The sequence below is a fragment of the Equus caballus genome, chromosome 21 (genome assembly GCF_041296265.1).
Source record: "Equus caballus isolate H_3958 breed thoroughbred chromosome 21, TB-T2T, whole genome shotgun sequence".
Classification (NCBI taxonomy): domain Eukaryota; kingdom Metazoa; phylum Chordata; class Mammalia; order Perissodactyla; family Equidae; genus Equus; species Equus caballus.
The window spans coordinates 7195842-7221245 of NC_091704.1; positions in this window are offsets into that span (position 1 = coordinate 7195842).

Genomic DNA, 25404 nt, shown 5'->3' on the forward strand with positions numbered 1-25404 from the left:
AACCCCCTTCCTGACAAGCCAAAATCACCTGCCGGCTACGCCACAAACATTTGGTGAAATCTTCGGAATCACCTGCCGGGCTGGTTCCAGAACCACTCGGCAGACTCTCCGGAACCACCGGCTGGGCATGCCGGAACCACCTCTCAGACATGCCGGAACCACATGCCAATGACACCGGAAGCACCTGCCGAGCACGCCAGAACCACCTGCTCGACTCGCCAAAACCACCTCCTGGACACGCCAAAATCACCTGCCGGCTACGCCACAACCATTTGGTGAACTCTTCGGAATCACCTGCCGGGCTGGCTCCAGAACCACTCGGCAGACTCTCCGGAACCACCTGCCGGGCATGCCGGAACCACCTCTCAGACATGCCGGAACCACATGCCAATGACACCGGAAGCACCTGCCGAGCACGCCAGAACCACCTGCTCGACTCGCCAAAACCAGCTGCTGGACAAGCCAAAATCACCTGCCGGCTACGCCACAACCATTTGGTGAACTCTTCGGAATCACCTGCCGTGCTGGCTGGAACCACCTCTCAGACATGCCGGAACCACATGCCAATGACACAGGAAGCACCTGCCGAGCACGCCAGAATCACCTGCTCGACTCGCCAAAACCACCTGATGGACCCGCCAAAATCACCTGCCGGCTACGCCACAACCATTTGGTGAAATGTTCGGATTCACCTGCCGGGCTGGCTAAAACAACCTGCCAGTCACGCCAACATCCCCTGCCAGCTATGCCAGAACCACTTGGCGGACACCATGGAAACACCTGTCGGGCCGGCCGGAACCACCTCTCAGACGTGCCAGAACCATGTTCCGGAAACGCGGGTACCACCTGCCGAGATCGCCAGAACCACCTGCTGGACACGCCAAAATCACCTGCCGGCTACGCCAGAACCACTCGGCAGACACTCCAGAATCACCTGCCGGGCTGGCTGGAACCACCTGCCGGTCACGCCAACATCACCTTTCAGCTACGCCAGAACCACTTGGCGGATACCATGGAAACACCTGTCGGGCCGGCCGGAACCACCTCTCAGAAGTGCCAGAACCATGTGCCTGAGATGCCGGAACCACTCCCCGAACACACCGAAACCACCTGCCAGACCCGCCTGAACCCCCTGGCGAGCACGCCTGATCCACCTGCTCAACTAGCCGCAACCAACTTTGTGACACGCCAAAATCACCTGCCAGGTATACCGGAACCACTTGGTGGACACTCCGGAATCATCTGCCGGACATGCCAGAACCAGCTCTCAGACACACCAGAACCACGTACCAGAGACGCCGGAAGCACCAGCTGAGGATGCCTGAGCCACGTACTCGACTCGCAAGATACACCTGTCGGACATGCCAAAATCACCTGCCGGGTACGCCAGAAACACTTGGCGGACGCTCCGGAAGCACCTGTCGGGTGTGCCGGAACCTCCTCTCAGACTTGCCAGAACCATGTTCTGGACACGCCGGTACCACCTGCCGAGTATGCCGGAACCAGCTGATCCACTCCCCAGAACCACCTAGTGGACACGCCAAAATCAACTGCCGGCTACGCCAGAACCACTCGGCAGACACTCCGGAATCACAGGCCAGGCATTCCGGAACCACCTCTCAGAGCTGCCAGAACCACATGCCGGACACTCCGGAATCACCTGCCGGGCATGCTGGAACCACGTGCTGGACATGCCGGAACAACCTGCCGGACATGCCGGAACCACCTGCCGGACATTCCGGAACCACCGGCTCGACTCGCCGGAACCATTGCCGGACATGCAAAATCACCTGCCGGCTACGCCAGAACCACTTGGCGAACACTCCGGTATCACCTGCCGGGCATGCCGGGACCACCTCTCAGAGGTGCCAGAACCACATGCCTGACACTCCGGAATCACCTGTCGGGCATGCCGGAACCACCTGCCGGACATGCCGGAACCACCGGCTCGACTCGCCGGGACCATTGCCGGACATGCAAAGTCACCTGCCGGCTACGTCAGAACCACTTGGCGAACACTCCGGAATCACCTGCCAGGCATGGCGGAACCACCTCTCAGACTTGCCAGAACCATGTTCTGGACACGCCGTTTCCACCTGCCGAGTATGCCGGAACCAGCTGATCCACTCCCCAGAACCACCTAGTGGACACCCCAAAATCAACTGCCGGCTACGCCAGAACCACTCGGCAGACACTCCGTAATCACATGCCAGGCATTCCGGAACCACCTCTCAGAGGTGCCAGAACCAAATGCCGGACACTCCGGTATCACCTGCCGGGCATGCCGGAACCACCTCTCAGAGGTGCCAGAACCACATGCCGGACACTCCAGAATCACCTGCCGGGCATGCCGGAACCACCTGCCGGCCATGCCGGAACCACCGGCTCGACTCGCCGGAACCATTGCCGGACATGCAAAATCACCTGCCGGCTATGCCAGAACCACTTGGGGAACACTCCGGAATCACCTACCGGGCATGGCGGAACCACCTCTCAGACATGCCGGAACCACATGCCAATGACACAGGAAGCACCTGCAGAGCACGCCAGAACCACCTGCTCGACTCGCCAAAACCACCTGCTGGACACGCCAAAATCACCTGCCGGCTACGCCACAACCATTTGGTGAACTCTTCGGAATCACCTGCCGGGCTTGCTGGAACCACCTGCCGGTCACGCCAACATCACCTGCCAGCTATGCCAGAACCACTTGGCGGACACCATGGAAACACCTGTCGGGCCGGCCGGAACCACCTCTCAGACGTGCCAGAACCATGAGCCTGAGATGCCGGAACCACTCCCCGAACAGACCGAAACCACCTGCCAGACCCGCCTGAACCCCCTGGCGAGCACGCCTGATCCACCTGCTCAACTAGCCGGAACCAACTTCCTGACACGCCAAAATCACCTGCCAGGTATACAAGAACCACTTGGTGGACATTCCGGGATCATGTGCCGGACATGCCAGAACCAGCTCTCAGACACACCAGAACCACGTGCCAGAGATGCCGGAAGCACCAGCTGAGCATGCCTCAGCCACCTGCTCGACTCGCAAGATACACCTGTCGGACAGGCGAAAATCACCTGCCGCGTACGCCAGAAACACTTGGCGGACGCTCCGGAATCACTTGTCGGGCGTGCCGGAACCACATGCCGGACATGCCGGAACCACCGGCTCGACTCGCCGGAACCATTGCCGGACATGCAAAATCACCTGCCGGCTACACCAGAATCACTTGGCGAACACTCCGGAATCACCTGCCGGGCATGGCGGAACCACCTCTCAGACATGCCGGAAACACATGCCAATGACTCCGGAAGCACCTGCCGAGCACGCCAGAACCACCTGCCGAGCACGCCGGAACCACCTACTCGACTCGCCGGAACCACCTACCTGACACGCTAAAATCACCTGCCGGGTATGCCACAACCACTTGGTGGACACTCCGGAATCATCTTCCGGACATGCCAGAACCAGCTCTCAGACACACCAGAACCACGTGCCAGAGACGCCGGAAGCACCAGCTGAGCATGCCTGAGCCACCTGCTCGACTCGCAAGAAACACCTGTCAGACATGCCAAAATCACCTGTCGGGTACGCCAGAAACACTTGGCGGACGCTCCGGAATCACCTGTCGGGCGTGCCGGAACCTCCTCTCAGACTTGCCAGAACCATGTTCTGGACACGCCGGTACCACCTGCCGAGTATGCCGGAACCAGCTGATCCACTCCCCAGAACCACCTAGTGGACACGCCAAAATCAACTGCCGGCTACGCCAGAAGCACTCTTCAGACACTCCGTAATCGCAAGCCAGGCATTCCGGAACCACCTCTCAGAGGTGCCAGAACCAAATGCCGGACACTCCGGTATCACCTGCTGGGCATGCCGGAAACACCTCTCAGAGGTGCCAGAACCACATGCCGGACACTCCGGAATCACCTGCCGGGCATGCTGGAACCACGTGCTGGACATGCCGGAACCACCTGCCGGACATGCAGGAACCACCTGCCGGACATGCCGGAACCACATGATCCACTACCCAGAACCACCTGCTGGACACGCCAGAATCACCTGCCGGCTACGCCAGAACCACTCGGCAGACACTCCGGAACCACCTGCCGGGCATGCCGCAACCACATCTCAGAGGTGCCAGAAGCACATGCCGGACACTCCAGAATCACCTGTCGGGCATGCCGGAACCAACTCTCAGACGTGCCGGTCACGCCAGAAGCACCTGCCGGACACGCCGGAACCACCGGCTCGACTCGCCGGAACCAACACCGGACATGCAAAATGACCTGCCGGCTACGCCAGAACCACTTGGCGAACACTCCGGAATCACCTGTCGGGAATGCCGGAACCGCATCTCAGACTTGCCAGAACCATGTTCCGGACACGCCGGTACCACCTGCCGAGTATGCCGGAACCACCTGATCCACTCCCCAGAACCACCTGCTGGACACGCCAGAATCACCTGCCGACTATGCCAGAACCACTCGGGAGACACTCCGGAACCACCGGCCGGGCATGCCGGAACCACCTCTCAGACATGCCGGTACCACATGCCAATGACACCGGAAGCACCTGCCAAGGACGCCAGAACCACCTGCTCGACTCGCCAAAACCACCTACTGGACACGCCAAAATCACCTGCCGGCTACGCCACAACCTTTTGGTGAACTCTTCGGAATCACCTGCCGGGCATGCAGGAACCACCTGCCGGTCATGCCGGAACCACCGGCTCGACTCGCCGGAACCATTGCCGGACATGCAAAATCACCTGCAGGCTATGCCAGAACCACTTGGGGAACACTCCGGAATCACCTGCCGGGCATGGCGGAACCACCTCTCAGACATGCCGGAACCACATGCCAATGACACCGGAGCACCTGCCGAGCACGCCAGAACCACCTGCTCGACTCGCCAAAACCACCTGCTGGACACGCCGAAATCACCTTCAGGCTACGCCACAACCATATGGTGAACACTTCGGAATCACCTGCCGGGCTGGCTGGAATCAACTGCCGGTCACCCCAACATCACCTGCCAGCTATGCCAGAACCACTTGGCGGACACCATGGAAACACCTGTCGGGCCGGCCGGAACCACCTATCAGACGTGCCAGAACCATGTGCCTGAGATGCCGGAACCACACCCCGAAAAGACCGAAACCACCTGCCAGACCCGCATGAACCACCTGCCGAGCATGCCGGAACCACCTACTCGACTCGCTGGAACCACCTACCTGACACGCCACAATCACCTGCCGGGTATGCCACAACCACTTGGTGGACACTCCGGAATCATCTGCCAGACATGCCAGAACCAGCTCTCAGACACACCAGAACCACGTGCCAGACACGCCGGAAGCACCTGCTGAGCATGCCTGAGTCAAATGCTCGAGTTGCAAGAAACACCGGTCAGACACGCCAAAATCACCTGCCGGGTACGCCAGAACCACGTGGCGGACACTCCGGAATGACCTGTCGGGCATGCCGGAACCAACTCTCAGACGTGCCAGATCCTCGTGCCGGTCACGCCAGAACCACCTGCCAGACACGCCGGAACCACCGGATCGACTCGCCGGAACCACCGCCGGACATGCAAAATGACCTGCCGGCTACGCCAGAACCACTTGGCGAACACTCCGGAATCACCTGTCGGGCATGCCGGAACCCCCTCTCAGACTTGCCAGAACCATGTTCCGGACACGCCGGTACCACCTGCAGAGTATGCCGGAACCACCTGATCCACTCCCCAGAACCACCTGCTGGACACGCCAGAATCACCTGCCGACAACGACAGAACCACTCGTCAGACACTCCGGAACCACCTGCCGGGCATGCCTGAACCACCTCTCAGAGGTGCCAGAAGCACATGCCGGACACTCCGGAACCACCTGCCGGGCATGCCGGACCCACCTCTCAGAGGTGCCAGAACCACATGCCAGACACTCCGGAATCACCTGCCGGGCATGCCGGAACCATCTCTCAGACGTGCCAGAACCATGTTCCGGACACGCCGGTACCACCTGCCGTGCTCGCCGGAACCAACGTCTGGACACGCCAAAATCACCTGCCGGCTACGCCAGAACCACTCGGCAGACACTCCGGAATCACCTGCCGGGCTGGCTGGAACCACCTGCCGGTCACGCCAACATCACCTTTCAGCTACGCCAGAACCACTTGGCGGACACTCCGGAAACACCTGTCGGGCCGGCCGGAACCACCTCTCAAACGTGCAAGAACCATGTGCCTGAGATGCCGGAACCACTCCCCGAACAGACCGAAACCACCTGCCAGACCCGCCTGAACCCCCTGGCGAGCACACCTGATCCACCTGCTCAACTAGCCGGAACCACCTTCCTGACACGCCAAAATCACCTGTCGGGTGTACCAGAACCACTTGGTGGATACTCCGGAATCACCTGCCGGGCATGCCGGAACCATCTCTCAGACATGCCAGAACCATGTTCCGGACACGCCGGTACCACCTGCCAAGCTCGCCGGAACCACCTGCTGGACACGCCAAAATCACCTGCCGGGTACGCCAGAACCACTCGGCAGACACTCCGGAATCACCTGCCTGGCATGCCGGAACGACCTGCTGGACATGCCGGAACCACCGGCTCGACTCGCCGGAACCATTGCCGGACTTGCAAAATCACCTGCCGGCTACGCCAGAACCACTTGGCGAACATTCCGGTATCACCTGCCGGGCATGCCGGAACCACCTCTCAGAGGTGCCAGAACCACATGCCGGACACTCCGGAATCACCTGCCGGGCATGCCGGAACCACCTGCTGGACATGCCGGAACCACCGGCTTGACTCGCCGGAACCATTGCCGGACATGCAAAATCACCTGCCGGCTATGCCAGAACCACTTCGGGAACACTCCGGAATCACCTGACGGGCATGGCGGAACCACCTCTCAGACATGCCGGAACCACATGCCAATGACACCGGAAGCACCTGCCGCGCACGCCAGAACCACCTGCTGGACTCGCCAAAACCACCTGATGGACACGCCTAAATCACCTTCCGGCTACGCCACAACCAATTGGTGAACACTTCGGAATCACCTGCCGGGCTGGCTGGAACCACCTGCCGGTCACGCCAACATCACCTGCCAGCTATGCCAGAACCACTTGGTGGACACCATGGAAACACCTGTCGGGCCGGCCGGAACCACCTATCAGACGTGCCAGAACCATGTGCCTGAGATGCCGGAACCACACCCCGAAAAGACCGAAACCACCTGCCAGACCAGCCTGAACCCCCTGGCGAGCACGCCTGATCCACCTGCTCACCTAGCCAGAACCAAATTCCTGACACGCCAAAATCACCTTCCCGGTATACCAGAACCACTTGGTGGGCACTCCGGAATCATCTGCCGGACATGCCAGAACCAGCTCTCAGACACACCAGAACCACGTGCCAGAGACGCCGGAAGCACCAGCTGAGGATGCCTGAGCCACGTACTCGACTCGCAAGATACACCTGTCGGACATGCCAAAATCACCTGCCGGGTACGCCAGAACCACGTGGCGGACTCTCCGTAATCACCTGTCGGGCATGCCGGAACCAACTCTCAGACGTGCCAGAACCTCGTGCCGGACACGCCAGAACCACCTGCCGGACAGACCGGAAACACCTGCTGGACACGCCGGAACCACCGGCTCGACTCGCCGGAATCACCACCGGACATGCACAATGACCTGTCGGCTACGCCAGAACCACTTGGCGAACACTCCGGAATCACCTGTCGGGCATGCCGGAACCACCTCTCAGACTTGCCAGAACCACATGCCAATGACACCGGAGCACCTGCCGAGCACGCCAGAACCACCTGCTCGACTCGCCAAAACCACCTGCTGGACACGCCGAAATCACCTTCAGGCTACGCCACAACCATATGGTGAACACTTCGGAATCACCTGCCGGGTTGGCTGGAATCAACTGCCGGTCACCCCAACATCACCTGCCAGCTATGCCAGAACCACTTGGCGGACACCATGGAAACACCTGTCGGGCCGGCCGGAACCACCTATCAGACGTGCCAGAACCATGTGCCTGAGATGCCGGAACCACACCCCGAAAAGACCGAAACCACCTGCCAGACCCGCATGAACCACCTGCCGAGCATGCCGGAACCACCTACTCGACTCGCTGGAACCACCTACCTGACACGCCACAATCACCTGCCGGGTATGCCACAACCACTTGGTGGACACTCCGGAATCATCTGCCAGACATGCCAGAACCAGCTCTCAGACACACCAGAACCACGTGCCAGACACGCCGGAAGCACCTGCTGAGCATGCCTGAGTCAAATGCTCGAGTTGCAAGAAACACCGGTCAGACACGCCAAAATCACCTGCCGGGTACGCCAGAACCACGTGGCGGACACTCCGGAATGACCTGTCGGGCATGCCGGAACCAACTCTCAGACGTGCCAGATCCTCGTGCCGGTCACGCCAGAACCACCTGCCAGACACGCCGGAACCACCGGATCGACTCGCCGGAACCACCGCCGGACATGCAAAATGACCTGCCGGCTACGCCAGAACCACTTGGCGAACACTCCGGAATCACCTGTCGGGCATGCCGGAACCCCCTCTCAGACTTGCCAGAACCATGTTCCGGACACGCCGGTACCACCTGCAGAGTATGCCGGAACCACCTGATCCACTCCCCAGAACCACCTGCTGGACACGCCAGAATCACCTGCCGACAACGACAGAACCACTCGTCAGACACTCCGGAACCACCTGCCGGGCATGCCTGAACCACCTCTCAGAGGTGCCAGAAGCACATGCCGGACACTCCGGAACCACCTGCCGGGCATGCCGGACCCACCTCTCAGAGGTGCCAGAACCACATGCCAGACACTCCGGAATCACCTGCCGGGCATGCCGGAACCATCTCTCAGACGTGCCAGAACCATGTTCCGGACACGCCGGTACCACCTGCCGTGCTCGCCGGAACCAACGTCTGGACACGCCAAAATCACCTGCCGGCTACGCCAGAACCACTCGGCAGACACTCCGGAATCACCTGCCGGGCTGGCTGGAACCACCTGCCGGTCACGCCAACATCACCTTTCAGCTACGCCAGAACCACTTGGCGGACACTCCGGAAACACCTGTCGGGCCGGCCGGAACCACCTCTCAAACGTGCAAGAACCATGTGCCTGAGATGCCGGAACCACTCCCCGAACAGACCGAAACCACCTGCCAGACCCGCCTGAACCCCCTGGCGAGCACACCTGATCCACCTGCTCAACTAGCCGGAACCACCTTCCTGACACGCCAAAATCACCTGTCGGGTGTACCAGAACCACTTGGTGGATACTCCGGAATCACCTGCCGGGCATGCCGGAACCATCTCTCAGACATGCCAGAACCATGTTCCGGACACGCCGGTACCACCTGCCAAGCTCGCCGGAACCACCTGCTGGACACGCCAAAATCACCTGCCGGGTACGCCAGAACCACTCGGCAGACACTCCGGAATCACCTGCCTGGCATGCCGGAACGACCTGCTGGACATGCCGGAACCACCGGCTCGACTCGCCGGAACCATTGCCGGACTTGCAAAATCACCTGCCGGCTACGCCAGAACCACTTGGCGAACATTCCGGTATCACCTGCCGGGCATGCCGGAACCACCTCTCAGAGGTGCCAGAACCACATGCCGGACACTCCGGAATCACCTGCCGGGCATGCCGGAACCACCTGCTGGACATGCCGGAACCACCGGCTTGACTCGCCGGAACCATTGCCGGACATGCAAAATCACCTGCCGGCTATGCCAGAACCACTTCGGGAACACTCCGGAATCACCTGACGGGCATGGCGGAACCACCTCTCAGACATGCCGGAACCACATGCCAATGACACCGGAAGCACCTGCCGCGCACGCCAGAACCACCTGCTGGACTCGCCAAAACCACCTGATGGACACGCCTAAATCACCTTCCGGCTACGCCACAACCAATTGGTGAACACTTCGGAATCACATGCCGGGCTGGCTGGAACCACCTGCCGGTCACGCCAACATCACCTGCCAGCTATGCCAGAACCACTTGGTGGACACCATGGAAACACCTGTCGGGCCGGCCGGAACCACCTATCAGACGTGCCAGAACCATGTGCCTGAGATGCCGGAACCACACCCCGAAAAGACCGAAACCACCTGCCAGACCAGCCTGAACCCCCTGGCGAGCACGCCTGATCCACCTGCTCACCTAGCCAGAACCAACTTCCTGACACGCCAAAATCACCTTCCCGGTATACCAGAACCACTTGGTGGGCACTCCGGAATCATCTGCCGGACATGCCAGAACCAGCTCTCAGACACACCAGAACCACGTGCCAGAGACGCCGGAAGCACCAGCTGAGGATGCCTGAGCCACGTACTCGACTCGCAAGATACACCTGTCGGACATGCCAAAATCACCTGCCGGGTACGCCAGAAACACTTGGCGGACGCTCCGGAATCACCTGTCGGGCGTGCCGGAACCTCCTCTCAGACTTGCCAGAACCATGTTCTGGACACGCCGGTACCACCTGCCAAGTATGCCGGAACCAGCTGATCCACTCCCCAGAACCACCTAGTGGACACGCCAAAATCAACTGCCGGCTACGCCAGAACCACTCGGCAGACACTCCGGAATCACAGGCCAGGCATTCCGGAACCACCTCTCAGAGCTGCCAGAACCACATGCCGGACACTCCGGAATCACCTGCCGGGCATGCTGGAACCACGTGCTGGACATGCCGGAACCACCTGCCGGACATGCCGGAACCACCTGCCGGACATTCCGAAAACACCGGCTCGACTCGCCGGAACCATTGCCGGACATGCAAAATCACCTGCCGGCTACGCCAGAACCACTTGGCGAACACTCCGGTATCACCTGACGGGCATGCCGGGACCACCTCTCAGAGGTGCCAGAACCACATGCCGGACACTCCTGAATCACCTGCCGGGCATGCCGGAACCACCTGCCGGACATGCCGGAACCACCGGCTCGACTCGCCGGAACCATTGCCGGACATGCAAAATCACCTGCCGGCTACGCCAAAACCACTTGGCGAACACTCCGGAATCACCTGCCAGGCATGGCGGAACCACCTCTCAGACTTGCCAGAACCATGTTCTGGACACGCCGGTACCACCTGCCGAGTATGCCGGAACCAGCTGATCCACTCCCCAGAACCACATAGTGGACACGCCAAAATCAACTGCCGGCTACGCCAGAAGCACTAGGCAGACACTCCGTAATCACATGCCAGGCATTCCGGAACCACCTCTCAGAGGTGCCAGAACCAAATGCCGGACACTCCGGTATCACCTGCCGGGCATGTCGGAACCACCTCTCAGAGGTGCCAGAACCACATGCCGGACACTCCGGAATCACCTGCCGGGCATGCGGGAACCACGTGCTGGACATGCCGGAACCACCTGCCGGACATGCCGGAACCACCTGCCGGACATTCCGGAACCACCGGTTCGACTCGCCGGAACCATTGCCGGACATGCAAAATCACCTGCCGGCTACGCCAGAATCACTTGGCGAACACTCCGGAATCACCTGCCGGGCATGGCGGAACCACCTCTCAGACATGCCGGAAACACATGCCAATGACTCCGGAAGCACCTGCCGAGCACGCCGGAACCACCTACTCGACTCGCCGGAACCCCCTACCTGACACGCTAAAATCACCTGCCGGGTATGCCACAACCACTTGGTGGACTCTCCGGAATCATCTTCCGGACATGCCAGGACCAGCTCTCAGACACACCAGAACCACGTGCCAGACACGCCGGAAGCACCTGCTGATCGTGCCTGAGACAAATGCTCGACTTGCCAGAAACACCTGCCAGACACGCCAAAATCACCTGCCGGGTACGCCAGAACCACGTGGCGGACACTCCGGAATCACCTTTCGGGCATGCCGGAACCAACTCTCAGACGTGCCAGAACCTCGTGCCGGACACGCCAGAACCACCTGCCGGACAGACCGGAAACACCTGCTGGACACGCCGGAACCACCGGCTCGACTCGCCGGAACCACCGCGGGACATGCAAAATGACCTGCCGGCTACGCCAGAACCACTTGGCGAACACTCCGGAATAACCTGTCGGGCATGCCAGAACCACCTCTCAGACTTGCCAGAACCATGTTCCGGACACGCCGGTACCACCTGCCGAGTATGCAGGAACCACATGATCCACTCCCCAGAACCACCTGCTGGACATGCCAGAATCACCTGCCGGCTACGCCAGAACCACTCGGCAGACACTCCGGAACCACCTGCCGGGCATGCCGCAACCACCTCTCAGAGGTGCCAGAACCACATGCCGGACACTCCAGAATCACCTGTCGGGCATGCCGGAACCAACTCTCAGACGTGCCGGTCACGACAGAAGCACCTGCCGGACACGCCGGAACCACCGGCTCGACTCGCCGGAACCACCGCCGGACATGCAAAATGACCTGCCGGCTACGCCAGAACCACTTGGCGAACACTCCGGAATCACCAGTCGGGCATGCTGGAACCACGTGCTGGACATGCCGGAACCACTTGCAGGACATGCCGGAACCACCTTCCGGACATGCCGGAACCACCGGCTCGACTCGCCGGAACCATTGCCGGACATGCAAAATCACCTGCCGGCTACACCAGAACCACTTGGCGAACACTCCGGTATCACCTGCCGGGCATGCCGGAACCACCTCTCAGAGGTGCCAGAACCACATGCCGGACACTCCGGAATCACCTGCCGGGCATGCCGGAACCACCTGCTGGACATGCCGGAACCACAGGCTCGACTCACCGGAACCATTGCGGGACATGCAAAATCATCTGCTGGCTATGCCAAAACCACTTCGGGAACACTCCGGAATCACCTGCCGGGCATGGCGGAACCACCTCTCAGACATGCCGGAACCACATGCCAATGACACCGGAAGCACCTGCCGCACACGCCAGAACCACCTGCTCGACTCCCCAAAACCACCTGCTGTACACGCCAAAATCACCTGCCGGCTACGCCGCAACCATTTGGTGAACTCTTCGGAATCACCTGCCGGGCTGGCTCCAGAACCACTCGGCAGACACTCCGGAACCACCTGCCGGGCATGCCGGAACCACCTCTCAGACATGCCGGAACCGCATGCCAATGACACCGGAAGCACCTGCCGAGCACGCCAGAACCACCTGCTCGACTCGCCAAAACCACCTTCTGGACACGCCAAAATAACCTGCCGGCTACACCACAACCATTTGGTGAACTCTTCGGTATCACCTGCCGGGCTTGATGGAACCACCTGCCGGTCACGCCAACATCACCTGCCAGCTATGCCAGAAACACTTGGCGGACACCATGGAAACACCTGTCGGGCCGGCCGGAACCACCTCTCAGACGTGCCAGAACCATGAGCCTGAGATGCCGGAGCCACTCCCGGAACAGACCGAAACCACCTGCCAGACCCGCGTGAACCCCCTGGCGAGCACGCCTGATCCACCTGCTCAACTAGCCAGAACCAACTTCCTGACACGCCAAAAACACCTGCCAGGTATACCAGAACCACTTGGTGGACACTCCGGAATCATCTGCCGGACATGCCAGAACCAGCTCTCAGACACACCAGAACCACGTGCCAGAGACGCCGGAAGCACCAGCTGAGCATGCCTGAGCCACCTGCTCGACTCGCAAGATACAACTGTCGGACATGCCAAAATCACCTGTCGGGTACGCCAGAAACACTTGGCGGACGCTCCGGAATCACCTGTCGGGCGTGCCGGAACCTCCTCTCAGACTTGCCAGAACCATGTTCTGGACACGCCGGTACCACCTGCCGAGTATGCCGGAACCAGCTGATCCACTCCCCAGAACCACCTAGCGGACACGCCAAAATCAACTGCCGGCTACGCCAGAACCACTCGGCAGACACTCCGGAATCACATGCCAGGCATTCCGGAACCACCTCTCAGAGGTGCCAGAACCAAATGCCACAGACTACGGTATCACCTGCCGGGCATGCCGGAACCACCTGCCAGACATGCTGGAACCACCGGCTCGACTCGCCGGAACCATTGCCGGACATGCAAAATCACCTGCCGGCTACGGCAGAACCACTTGGCGAACACTCCGGAATCACCTGCCGGGCATGCCGGAACCATCTCTCAGACGTACCAGAACCATGTTCCGGACACGCCGGTACAACGTGCCGAGCTCGCCGGAACCACCTGCTGGACACGCCAAAATCACCTGCCGGCTACGCCAGAACCACTCGGCAGACTCTCCGGAATCACCTGCCGGGCATGCCGGAACCACCTGCTGGACATGCCGGAATCACCTGCCGGACACTCCGGAACCACCGGCTCGACTCGCCGGAACCATTGCCGGACATGCAAAATCACCTGCCAGCTACGCCAGAACCACTTGGGGAACACTCCGGAATCACCTGCCGGGCATGGCGGAACCACCTCTCAGACATGCCGGAACCACATGCCAATGACACCGGAAGCACCTGCCGAGCACGCCAGAACCACCTGCTCGACTCGCCAAAACCACCTGCTGGACACGCCAAAATCACCTTCCGGCTACGCCACAACCATTTGGTGAACACTCCAGAATCACCTGTCGGGCATGCCGGAACCAACTCTCAGACGTGCCAGAACCTCGTGCCGGACACGCCAGAACCACCTGCCGGACAGAGCGGAAACACCTTCTGCACACGCCAGAACCACTCGGCAGACACTCTGGAATCACATGCCAGGCATCCCGGAACCATCTCTCAGAAGTGCCAGAACCAAATGCCGGACACTCCGGTATCACCTGCCGGGCATGCCAGAACAACCTGTCAGAGGTGCCAGAACCACATGCCGGACACTCCGGAATCACCTGCCGGGCATGCTGGAACCACCTGATCCACTCCCCTGAACCACCTGCTGGAAATGCCGGAATCAACTGCCGGACATGCCGGAACCACCGGCTCGACTCGCCGGAACCATTGCCGGACATGCAAAATCACCTGCCGGCTACGCCAGAACCACTTGGCGAACACTCCGGAATCACCTGCTGGGCATGGCGGAACCACCTCTCAGACATGCCGGAACCACATGCCAATGACACGGGAAGCACCTGCCGAGCATGCCAGAACAACCTGCTTGACTCGCCAAAACCACCTGTTGGACACGCCGAAATCACCTGCCGGCTAGTCCACAACCATTTGGTGAACACTTCGGAATCACCTGCCAGGCTGGCTGGAACCACTTGCCGGTCATGCCAACATCACCTTCCAGCTATGCCAGAACCACTTGGCGGACACCATGGAAACACCTGTCGGGCCGGCCGGAACCACCTATCAGACGTGCCAGAACCATGTGCCTGAGATGCCGGAACCACACCCCGAACAGACCGAAACCACCTGCCGGACCTGCCTGAACCCCCTGCCGAGCACGCCGGAACCACCTACACGACTCGCTGGAACCACCTACCTGACACGCTAAAATCACCTGCTGGGTATGCCACAACCACGTGGCGGACACTCCGGAATAACCTGTCGGGCATGCCGGAACCAAATCTGAGACGTGCCAGAACCTCGTGCCGGTCACGCCAGAACCACCTGCCGGACAGACCGGAAACACCTGCTGGACACGCCGGAACCACCGGCTCGAGTCGCCAGAACCAGCGCTGGACATGCAAAATGACCTGCCGGCTACGCCAGAACCACTTGGCGAACACTCCGGAATCACCTGTCGGGCATGCCAGAACCACCTCTCAGACTTGCCAGAACCATGTTCCGGACACGCCGGTACCACCTGCCGAGTATGGTGGAACCACATGATCCACACCCCAGAACTACCTGCAGTACACGCCAGAATCACCTGCCGGCTACGCCAGAACCACTCGGCAGACACTCCGGAACCACCTGCCGGGCATTCCGGAACCACCTCTCAGAGGTGCCAGAACCACATGCCAGAGACTCCGGAATCACATGCCGGGCATGCCGGAACCATCTCTCAGATGTGCCAGAACCATGTTCCGGACAAGCCGCTACCACCGGCCGAGCTCGCCGGAACCACCTGCTGGACACGCCAAAATCACCTGCCGGCTACGCCAGAACCACATGGCAGACACTCCGGAATCACATGCCGGGCTGGCTGGAACCACCTGCCGGTCACGCCAACATCACCTTTCAGCTACGCCAGAACCACTTGGCGGACACTCCGGAAACACCTCTCCGGCTGGCCGGAACCACCTCTCAGACGTGCCAGAACCATGTGCCTGAGATGCCGGAACCACTCCCCAAACAGACCGAAACCACCTGCCAGACCCGCCTGAACCCCCTGGCGAGCACGCCTGATCCACCTGCTCAACTAGCCGGAACCAACTTCCTGACAGGCCAAAATAACCTGCCGGCTACGCCACAACCCTTTGGTGAACTCTTCGGAATCACCTGCCGGGCTGGCTCCAGAACCACTCGGTAGACTCTCCGGAACCACCTGCCGGGCATGCCGGAACCAACTCTCAGACGTGCCAGAACCTCGTGCTGGTCAAGCCAGAACCACCTGATGGACACGCCGGAACCACCGGCTCGACTCGCCGGAACCACCGCCGGACATGCAAAATGACCTGCCGGCTACGCCAGAAACACGTGGCGGACTCTCCGGAATCACCTGTCGGGCGTGCCGGAACCACCTCTCAGACTTGCCAGAACCATGTTCTGGACACGCCGGTACCACCTGCCGAGTATGCCGGAACCAGCTGATCCACTCCCCAGAACCAGCTAGTGGACACGCCAAAATCAACTGCCGGCTACGCCAGAACCACTCGGCAGAAACTCCGGAATCACAGGCCAGGCATTCCGGAACCACATCTCAGAGGTGGCAGAACCAAATGCCGGAGACTCCGGTATCACCTGCCGGGCATGCCGGAACCACCTCTCAGAGGTGACAGAACCACATGCTGGACACTCCGGAATCACCTGCCGGGCATGCTGGAACCACGTGCTGGACATGCCGGAACCACCTGCCGGACATGCCGGAACCACCTGCCGGACATTCCGGAACCACCGGCTCGACTCGCCGGAACCATTGCCGGACATGCAAAATCACCTGCCGGCTACGCCACAACCACTTGGCGAACACTCCGGTATTCACCTGCCGGGCATGCCGGAACCACCTCTCAGAGGTGCCAGAACCACATGCCGGACACTCCAGAATCACCTGCCGGGCATGCCGGAACCACCTGCCGGACATGCCAGAACCACTGGCTCGACTCGCCGGAACCATTGCCGGACATGCAAAATCACCTGCCGGCTGTGCCAGAACCACTTGGGGAACACTCCAGAATCACCTGCCAGGCATGCAGGAACCACCTCTCAGACATGCCGGAACCACATGCCAATGACACCGGAACCACCTGCCGAGCACGCCGGAACCACCTACTCGACTCGCTGGAACCACCTACCTGACACGCTAAAATCACCTGCCGGGTATGCCACAACCACTTGGTGGACACTCCGGAATCATCTGCCGGACATGCCAGAACCAGCTCTCAGACACACCAGAACCACGTGCCAGACACGCCGGAAGCACCTGCTGAGCATGCCTGAGCCAAATGCTCGACTTGCAAGAAGCACCTGCCAGACACGCCAAAATCACCTGCCGGGTACGCCAGAACCACGTTGCGGACACTCCGGAATCACCTGCCGGGCATGCCGGAACCATCTCTCAGACGTGCCAGAACCATGTTCCGGACATGCCGGAACCACCTGCTGAGCTCGCCGGAACCACCTGCTGGACACGCCAAAATCACCTGCCGGCTACGCCAGAACCACTCGGCAGACAGTCCGGAATCACATGCCGGGCATTCCGGAACCACATCTCACAGGGGCCAGAACCAAATGCTGGACACTCCGGTATCACCTGCCGGGCATGCCGGAAACACCTCTCAGAGGTGCCAGAACCACATTCCGGACACTCCGGAGTCACCTGCCGGGCATGCCGGAACCATCTCTCAGACGTGCCAGAACCATGTTCCGGACACGCCGGTACCACCTGCCGAGCTCGCCGGAACCACCTGCTGGACACAGCAAAATCACCTGCCGGCTACGCCAGAACCACTCGGCAGACACTCCGGAATCACCTGCGGGGCTGGCTGAAACCACCTGCCGGTCACGCCAACATCACCTTTCAGCTACGCCAGAACCACTTTGCGGACACCATGGAAACACCTGTCGGGCCGGCCGGAACCACCTCTCAGACGTGCCAGAACCATGTGCCTGAGATGCCGGAACCACTCCCCGAACAGACCGAAACCACCTGCCAGACCCGCCTGAACCCCCTGGCGAGCACGCCTGATCCACCTGCTCAACTAGCCGGAACCACCTTCCAGACACGCCAAAATCACCTGCCAGGTCTACCAGAACCACTTGGTGGACACTCCGGAATCATCTGCCAGAAATGCCAGAACCAGCCCTCTGACACACCAGAACCACGGGCCGGACACGCCGGAAGCACCTGCTGATCATGCCTGAGCCACATGCTCAACTTGCAAGAAACACTTGCCAGACACGCCAAAATCACCTGCCGGGTACGCCAGAACCACGTGGCTCACACTCCGGAATCACCTGTCGGACATGCCAGAACCAACTCTCAGACGTGCCAGAACCTCGTTCCGGACACGCCAGAACCACGTGCCGGACAGACCGGAAACACCTGCCGGACACGCCGGAACCACCGGCTTGACTCGCCAGAACCACCGCCGGACATGCAAAATGACCTGCCGGCTACGCCAGAACCACTTGGCGAACACTCCGGAATCACCTGCCGGGCATGCCGGAACCATCTCTCAGACTTGCCAGAACCATGTTCCGGGAACGCCGGTACCACCTGCCGAGCTCCCCGGAACCACCTGCTGGACACGCCAAAATCACCTGCCAGCTACGCCAGAACCACACGGCAGACACTCCGGAATCACCGGCCGGGCTGGCTGGAACCACCTGCCGGTCACGCCAACAACACCTTTCAGCTACGCCAGACCACTTGGCGGACACTCCGGAAACACCTCTACGGCCGGCCGTAACCACCTCTCAGACGTGCCAGAACCATGTGCCTGAGATGCCGGAACCACTCCCCGAACAGACCGAAACCACCTGCCAGACCCGCCTGAACCCCCTGGCGAGCACGCCTGATCCACCTGCTCAACTAGCCGGAACCACCTTCCTGACACGCCAAAATAACCTGCCGGCCATGCCACAACCATTTGGTGAACTCTTCGGAATCACCTGCCGGGCTTGCTCCAGAACCACTCGGCAGACTCTCCGGAACCACCTGCCGGGCATGCCGGAACCACCTCTCAGACATGCCGGAACCACATGCCAATGACACCGGAAGCACCTGCCGAGCACGCGAGAACTACCTGCTCGACTCGCCAAAACCACCTGCTGGACACGCCAAAATCACCTGCTGGCTACGCCACAACCATTTGGTGAACTCTTCCGAATCACCTGCCGGGCTTGCTGGACCCACCTGCCGGTCATGCCAACATCACCTTCCAGCCATGCCAGAACCACTTGGCGGACACCAGGGAAACACCTGTCGGGCCGGCCGGAACCACCTCTCAGACGTGCCGGAACCATGAGCCTGAGATGCCGGAACCACTCCCCGAACAGACCGAAACCACCTGCCAGACCCGCCTGAACCCCCTGGCGAGCACGCCTGATCCACCTGCTCAACTAGCCAGAACCAACTTCCTGACACGCCAAAATCACCTGCCAGGTATGCCAGAACCACTTGGTGGACACTCCGGAATCATCTGCCGGAGATGCCAGAACCAGCTCTCAGACACACCAGAACCACGTGCCAGAGACGCCGGAAGCACCAGCTGAGCATGCCTCAGCCACCTGCTCGACTCGCAAGATACACCTGTCGGACAGGTGAAAATCACCTGCCGGGTACGCCAGTAACACTTGGCGGATGCTCAGGAATCACCTGTCGGGCATGCCGGAACCACCTCTCAGACTTGCCAGAACCATGTTCTGGACAAGCCGGTACCACCTGCCGAGTATGCCGGAACCAGCTGATCCACTCCCCAAAAACACCTAGTGGACACGCCAAAATCAACTGCCGGCTACGCCAGAACCACTCGGCAGACACTCCGGAATCACAGGCCAGGCATTCCGGAACCACCTCTCAGAGGTGCCAGAACCAAATGCCGGACACTCCAGTATCACCTGCCGGGCATGCCGGAACCACATCTCAGAGGTGCCAGAACCACATGCCGGACACTCCGGAATCACCTGCCGGGCATGCTGGAACCATGTGCTGGACATGCCGGAACAACCTGCCTGACATGCCGGAACCACCTGCCGGACATTCCGGAACCACCGGCTCAACTCGCCGTAACCATTGCCGGACATGCAAAATCACCTGCCGGCTACGCCAGAACCACTTGGGGAACACTCCGGAATCACCTGCCGGGCATGGCGGAACCACCTCTCAGACATGCCGGAACCACATGCCAATGACACCGGAAGCACCTGCCGAGCACGCCAGAACCACCTGCTCGACTCGCCAAAACCACCTGCTGGACACGCCAAAATCAACTTCCGGCTACGCCACAAGCATTTGGTGAACACTTCGGAATCACTTGCCGGGCTGGCTGGAACCACCTGCCGGTCACGCCAACATCACCTGCCAGCTATGCCAGAACCACTTGGCGGACACCATGGAAACAAATGTCGGGCCGGCCGGAACCACCTATCAGACGTGCCAGAACCATGTGCCTGAGATGCCGGAACCACACCCCGAACAGACCGAAACCACCTGCTAGACCCGCCTGAACCACCTGCCGAGCACGCCGGAACCACCTACTCGACTCGCTGGAACCACCTACCTGACACACTGAAATCACCTGCCTGGTATGCCACAACCACTTGGTGGACACTCCGGAATCACCTGCCAGGCATGGAGGAACCACCTCTCAGACATGCCGGAACCACATGCCAATGACACCGGAACCACCTGCCGAGCACGCCGGAACCACCTACTCGACTCGCTGGAACCACCTACCTGACACGCAAAAACACCTGCCGGGTATGCCACAACCACTTGGTGGACACTCCGGAATCATCTGCCGGACATGCCAGAACCAGCTCTCAGACACACCAGAACCACGTGCCAGACACGCCGGAAGCACCTGCTGAGCATGCCTGAGCCAAATGCTCGACTTGCAAGAAGCACCTGCCAGTCACGCCAAAATCACCTGCCGGGTACGCCAGAACCACGTGGCGGACACTCCGGAATCACCTGCCTGGCATGACGGAACCATCTCTCAGACGTGACAGAACCATGTTCCGGACACGCTGGTACCACCTGCCGAGCTCGCCGGAACCACCTGCTGGACACGCCAAAATCACCTGCCAGGTCTACCAGAACCACTTGGTGGACACTCCGGAATCATCTGCCGGAAATGCCAGAACCAGCCCTCTGACACACCAGAACCAAGTGCCGGACACGCCGGAAACACCTGCTGATCATGCCTGAGCCACATGCTCGACTTGCAAGAAACCCCTGCCAGACACTCCAAAATCACCTGCCGGGTACGCCAGAACCACGTGGCGGACTCTCCGTAATCACCTGTCGGGCATGCCGGAACCAACTCTCAGACGTGCCAGAACCTCGTGCCGGACACGCCAGAACCACCTGCCGGACAGACCGGAAACACCTGCTGGACACGCCGGAACCACCGGCTCGACTCGCCGGAATCACCACCGGACATGCACAATGACCTGTCGGCTACGCCAGAACCACTTGGCGAACACTCCGGAATCACCTGTCGGGCATGCCGGAACCACCTCTCAGACTTGCCAGAACCACATGCCAATGACACCGGAGCACCTGCCGAGCACGCCAGAACCACCTGCTCGACTCGCCAAAACCACCTGCTGGACACGCCGAAATCACCTTCAGGCTACGCCACAACCATATGGTGAACACTTCGGAATCACCTGCCGGGTTGGCTGGAATCAACTGCCGGTCACCCCAACATCACCTGCCAGCTATGCCAGAACCACTTGGCGGACACCATGGAAACACCTGTCGGGCCGGCCGGAACCACCTATCAGACGTGCCAGAACCATGTGCCTGAGATGCCGGAACCACACCCCGAAAAGACCGAAACCACCTGCCAGACCCGCATGAACCACCTGCCGAGCATGCCGGAACCACCTACTCGACTCGCTGGAACCACCTACCTGACACGCCACAATCACCTGCCGGGTATGCCACAACCACTTGGTGGACACTCCGGAATCATCTGCCAGACATGCCAGAACCAGCTCTCAGACACACCAGAACCACGTGCCAGACACGCCGGAAGCACCTGCTGAGCATGCCTGAGTCAAATGCTCGAGTTGCAAGAAACACCGGTCAGACACGCCAAAATCACCTGCCGGGTACGCCAGAACCACGTGGCGGACACTCCGGAATGACCTGTCGGGCATGCCGGAACCAACTCTCAGACGTGCCAGATCCTCGTGCCGGTCACGCCAGAACCACCTGCCAGACACGCCGGAACCACCGGCTCGACTCGCCGGAACCACCGCCGGACATGCAAAATGACCTGCCGGCTACGCCAGAACCACTTGGCGAACACTCCGGAATCACCTGTCGGGCATGCCGGAACCCCCTCTCAGACTTGCCAGAACCATGTTCCGGACACGCCGGTACCACCTGCAGAGTATGCCGGAACCACCTGATCCACTCCCCAGAACCACCTGCTGGACACGCCAGAATCACCTGCCGACAACGACAGAACCACTCGTCAGACACTCCGGAACCACCTGCCGGGCATGCCTGAACCACCTCTCAGAGGTGCCAGAAGCACATGCCGGACACTCCGGAACCACCTGCCGGGCATGCCGGACCCACCTCTCAGAGGTGCCAGAACCACATGCCAGACACTCCGGAATCACCTGCCGGGCATGCCGGAACCATCTCTCAGACGTGCCAGAACCATGTTCCAGACACGCCGGTACCACCTGCCGTGCTCGCCGGAACCAACGTCTGGACACGCCAAAATCACCTGCCGGCTACGCCAGAACCACTCGGCAGACACTCCGGAATCACCTGCCGGGCTGGCTGGAACCACCTGCCGGTCACGCCAACATCACCTTTCAGCTACGCCAGAACCACTTGGCGGACACTCCGGAAACACCTGTCGGGCCGGCCGGAACCACCTCTCAAACGTGCAAGAACCATGTGCCTGAGATGCCGGAACCACTCCCCGAACAGACCGAAACCACCTGCCAGACCCGCCTGAACCCCCTGGCGAGCACACCTGATCCACCTGCTCAACTAGCCGGAACCACCTTCCTGACACGCCAAAATCACCTGTCGGGTGTACCAGAACCACTTGGTGGATACTCCGGAATCACCTGCCGGGCATGCCGGAACCATCTCTCAGACATGCCAGAACCATGTTCCGGACACGCCGGTACCACCTGCCAAGCTCGCCGGAACCACCTGCTGGACACGCCAAAATCACCTGCCGGGTACGCCAGAACCACTCGGCAGACACTCCGGAATCACCTGCCTGGCATGCCGGAACGACCTGCTGGACATGCCGGAACCACCGGCTCGACTCGCCGGAACCATTGCCGGACTTGCAAAATCACCTGCCGGCTACGCCAGAACCACTTGGCGAACATTCCGGTATCACCTGCCGGGCATGCCGGAACCACCTCTCAGAGGTGCCAGAACCACATGCCGGACACTCCGGAATCACCTGCCGGGCATGCCGGAACCACCTGCTGGACATGCCGGAACCACCGGCTTGACTCGCCGGAACCATTGCCGGACATGCAAAATCACCTGCCGGCTATGCCAGAACCACTTCGGGAACACTCCGGAATCACCTGACGGGCATGGCGGAACCACCTCTCAGACATGCCGGAACCACATGCCAATGACACCGGAAGCACCTGCCGCGCACGCCAGAACCACCTGCTGGACTCGCCAAAACCACCTGATGGACACGCCTAAATCACCTTCCGGCTACGCCACAACCAATTGGTGAACACTTCGGAATCACATGCCGGGCTGGCTGGAACCACCTGCCGGTCACGCCAACATCACCTGCCAGCTATGCCAGAACCACTTGGTGGACACCATGGAAACACCTGTCGGGCCGGCCGGAACCACCTATCAGACGTGCCAGAACCATGTGCCTGAGATGCCGGAACCACACCCCGAAAAGACCGAAACCACCTGCCAGACCAGCCTGAACCCCCTGGCGAGCACGCCTGATCCACCTGCTCACCTAGCCAGAACCAACTTCCTGACACGCCAAAATCACCTTCCCGGTATACCAGAACCACTTGGTGGGCACTCCGGAATCATCTGCCGGACATGCCAGAACCAGCTCTCAGACACACCAGAACCACGTGCCAGAGACGCCGGAAGCACCAGCTGAGGATGCCTGAGCCACGTACTCGACTCGCAAGATACACCTGTCGGACATGCCAAAATCACCTGCCGGGTACGCCAGAAACACTTGGCGGACGCTCCGGAATCACCTGTCGGGCGTGCCGGAACCTCCTCTCAGACTTGCCAGAACCATGTTCTGGACACGCCGGTACCACCTGCCAAGTATGCCGGAACCAGCTGATCCACTCCCCAGAACCACCTAGTGGACACGCCAAAATCAACTGCCGGCTACGCCAGAACCACTCGGCAGACACTCCGGAATCACAGGCCAGGCATTCCGGAACCACCTCTCAGAGCTGCCAGAACCACATGCCGGACACTCCGGAATCACCTGCCGGGCATGCTGGAACCACGTGCTGGACATGCCGGAACCACCTGCCGGACATGCCGGAACCACCTGCCGGACATTCCGAAAACACCGGCTCGACTCGCCGGAACCATTGCCGGACATGCAAAATCACCTGCCGGCTACGCCAGAACCACTTGGCGAACACTCCGGTATCACCTGACGGGCATGCCGGGACCACCTCTCAGAGGTGCCAGAACCACATGCCGGACACTCCTGAATCACCTGCCGGGCATGCCGGAACCACCTGCCGGACATGCCGGAACCACCGGCTCGACTCGCCGGAACCATTGCCGGACATGCAAAATCACCTGCCGGCTACGCCAAAACCACTTGGCGAACACTCCGGAATCACCTGCCAGGCATGGCGGAACCACCTCTCAGACTTGCCAGAACCATGTTCTGGACACGCCGGTACCACCTGCCGAGTATGCCGGAACCAGCTGATCCACTCCCCAGAACCACATAGTGGACACGCCAAAATCAACTGCCGGCTACGCCAGAAGCACTAGGCAGACACTCCGTAATCACATGCCAGGCATT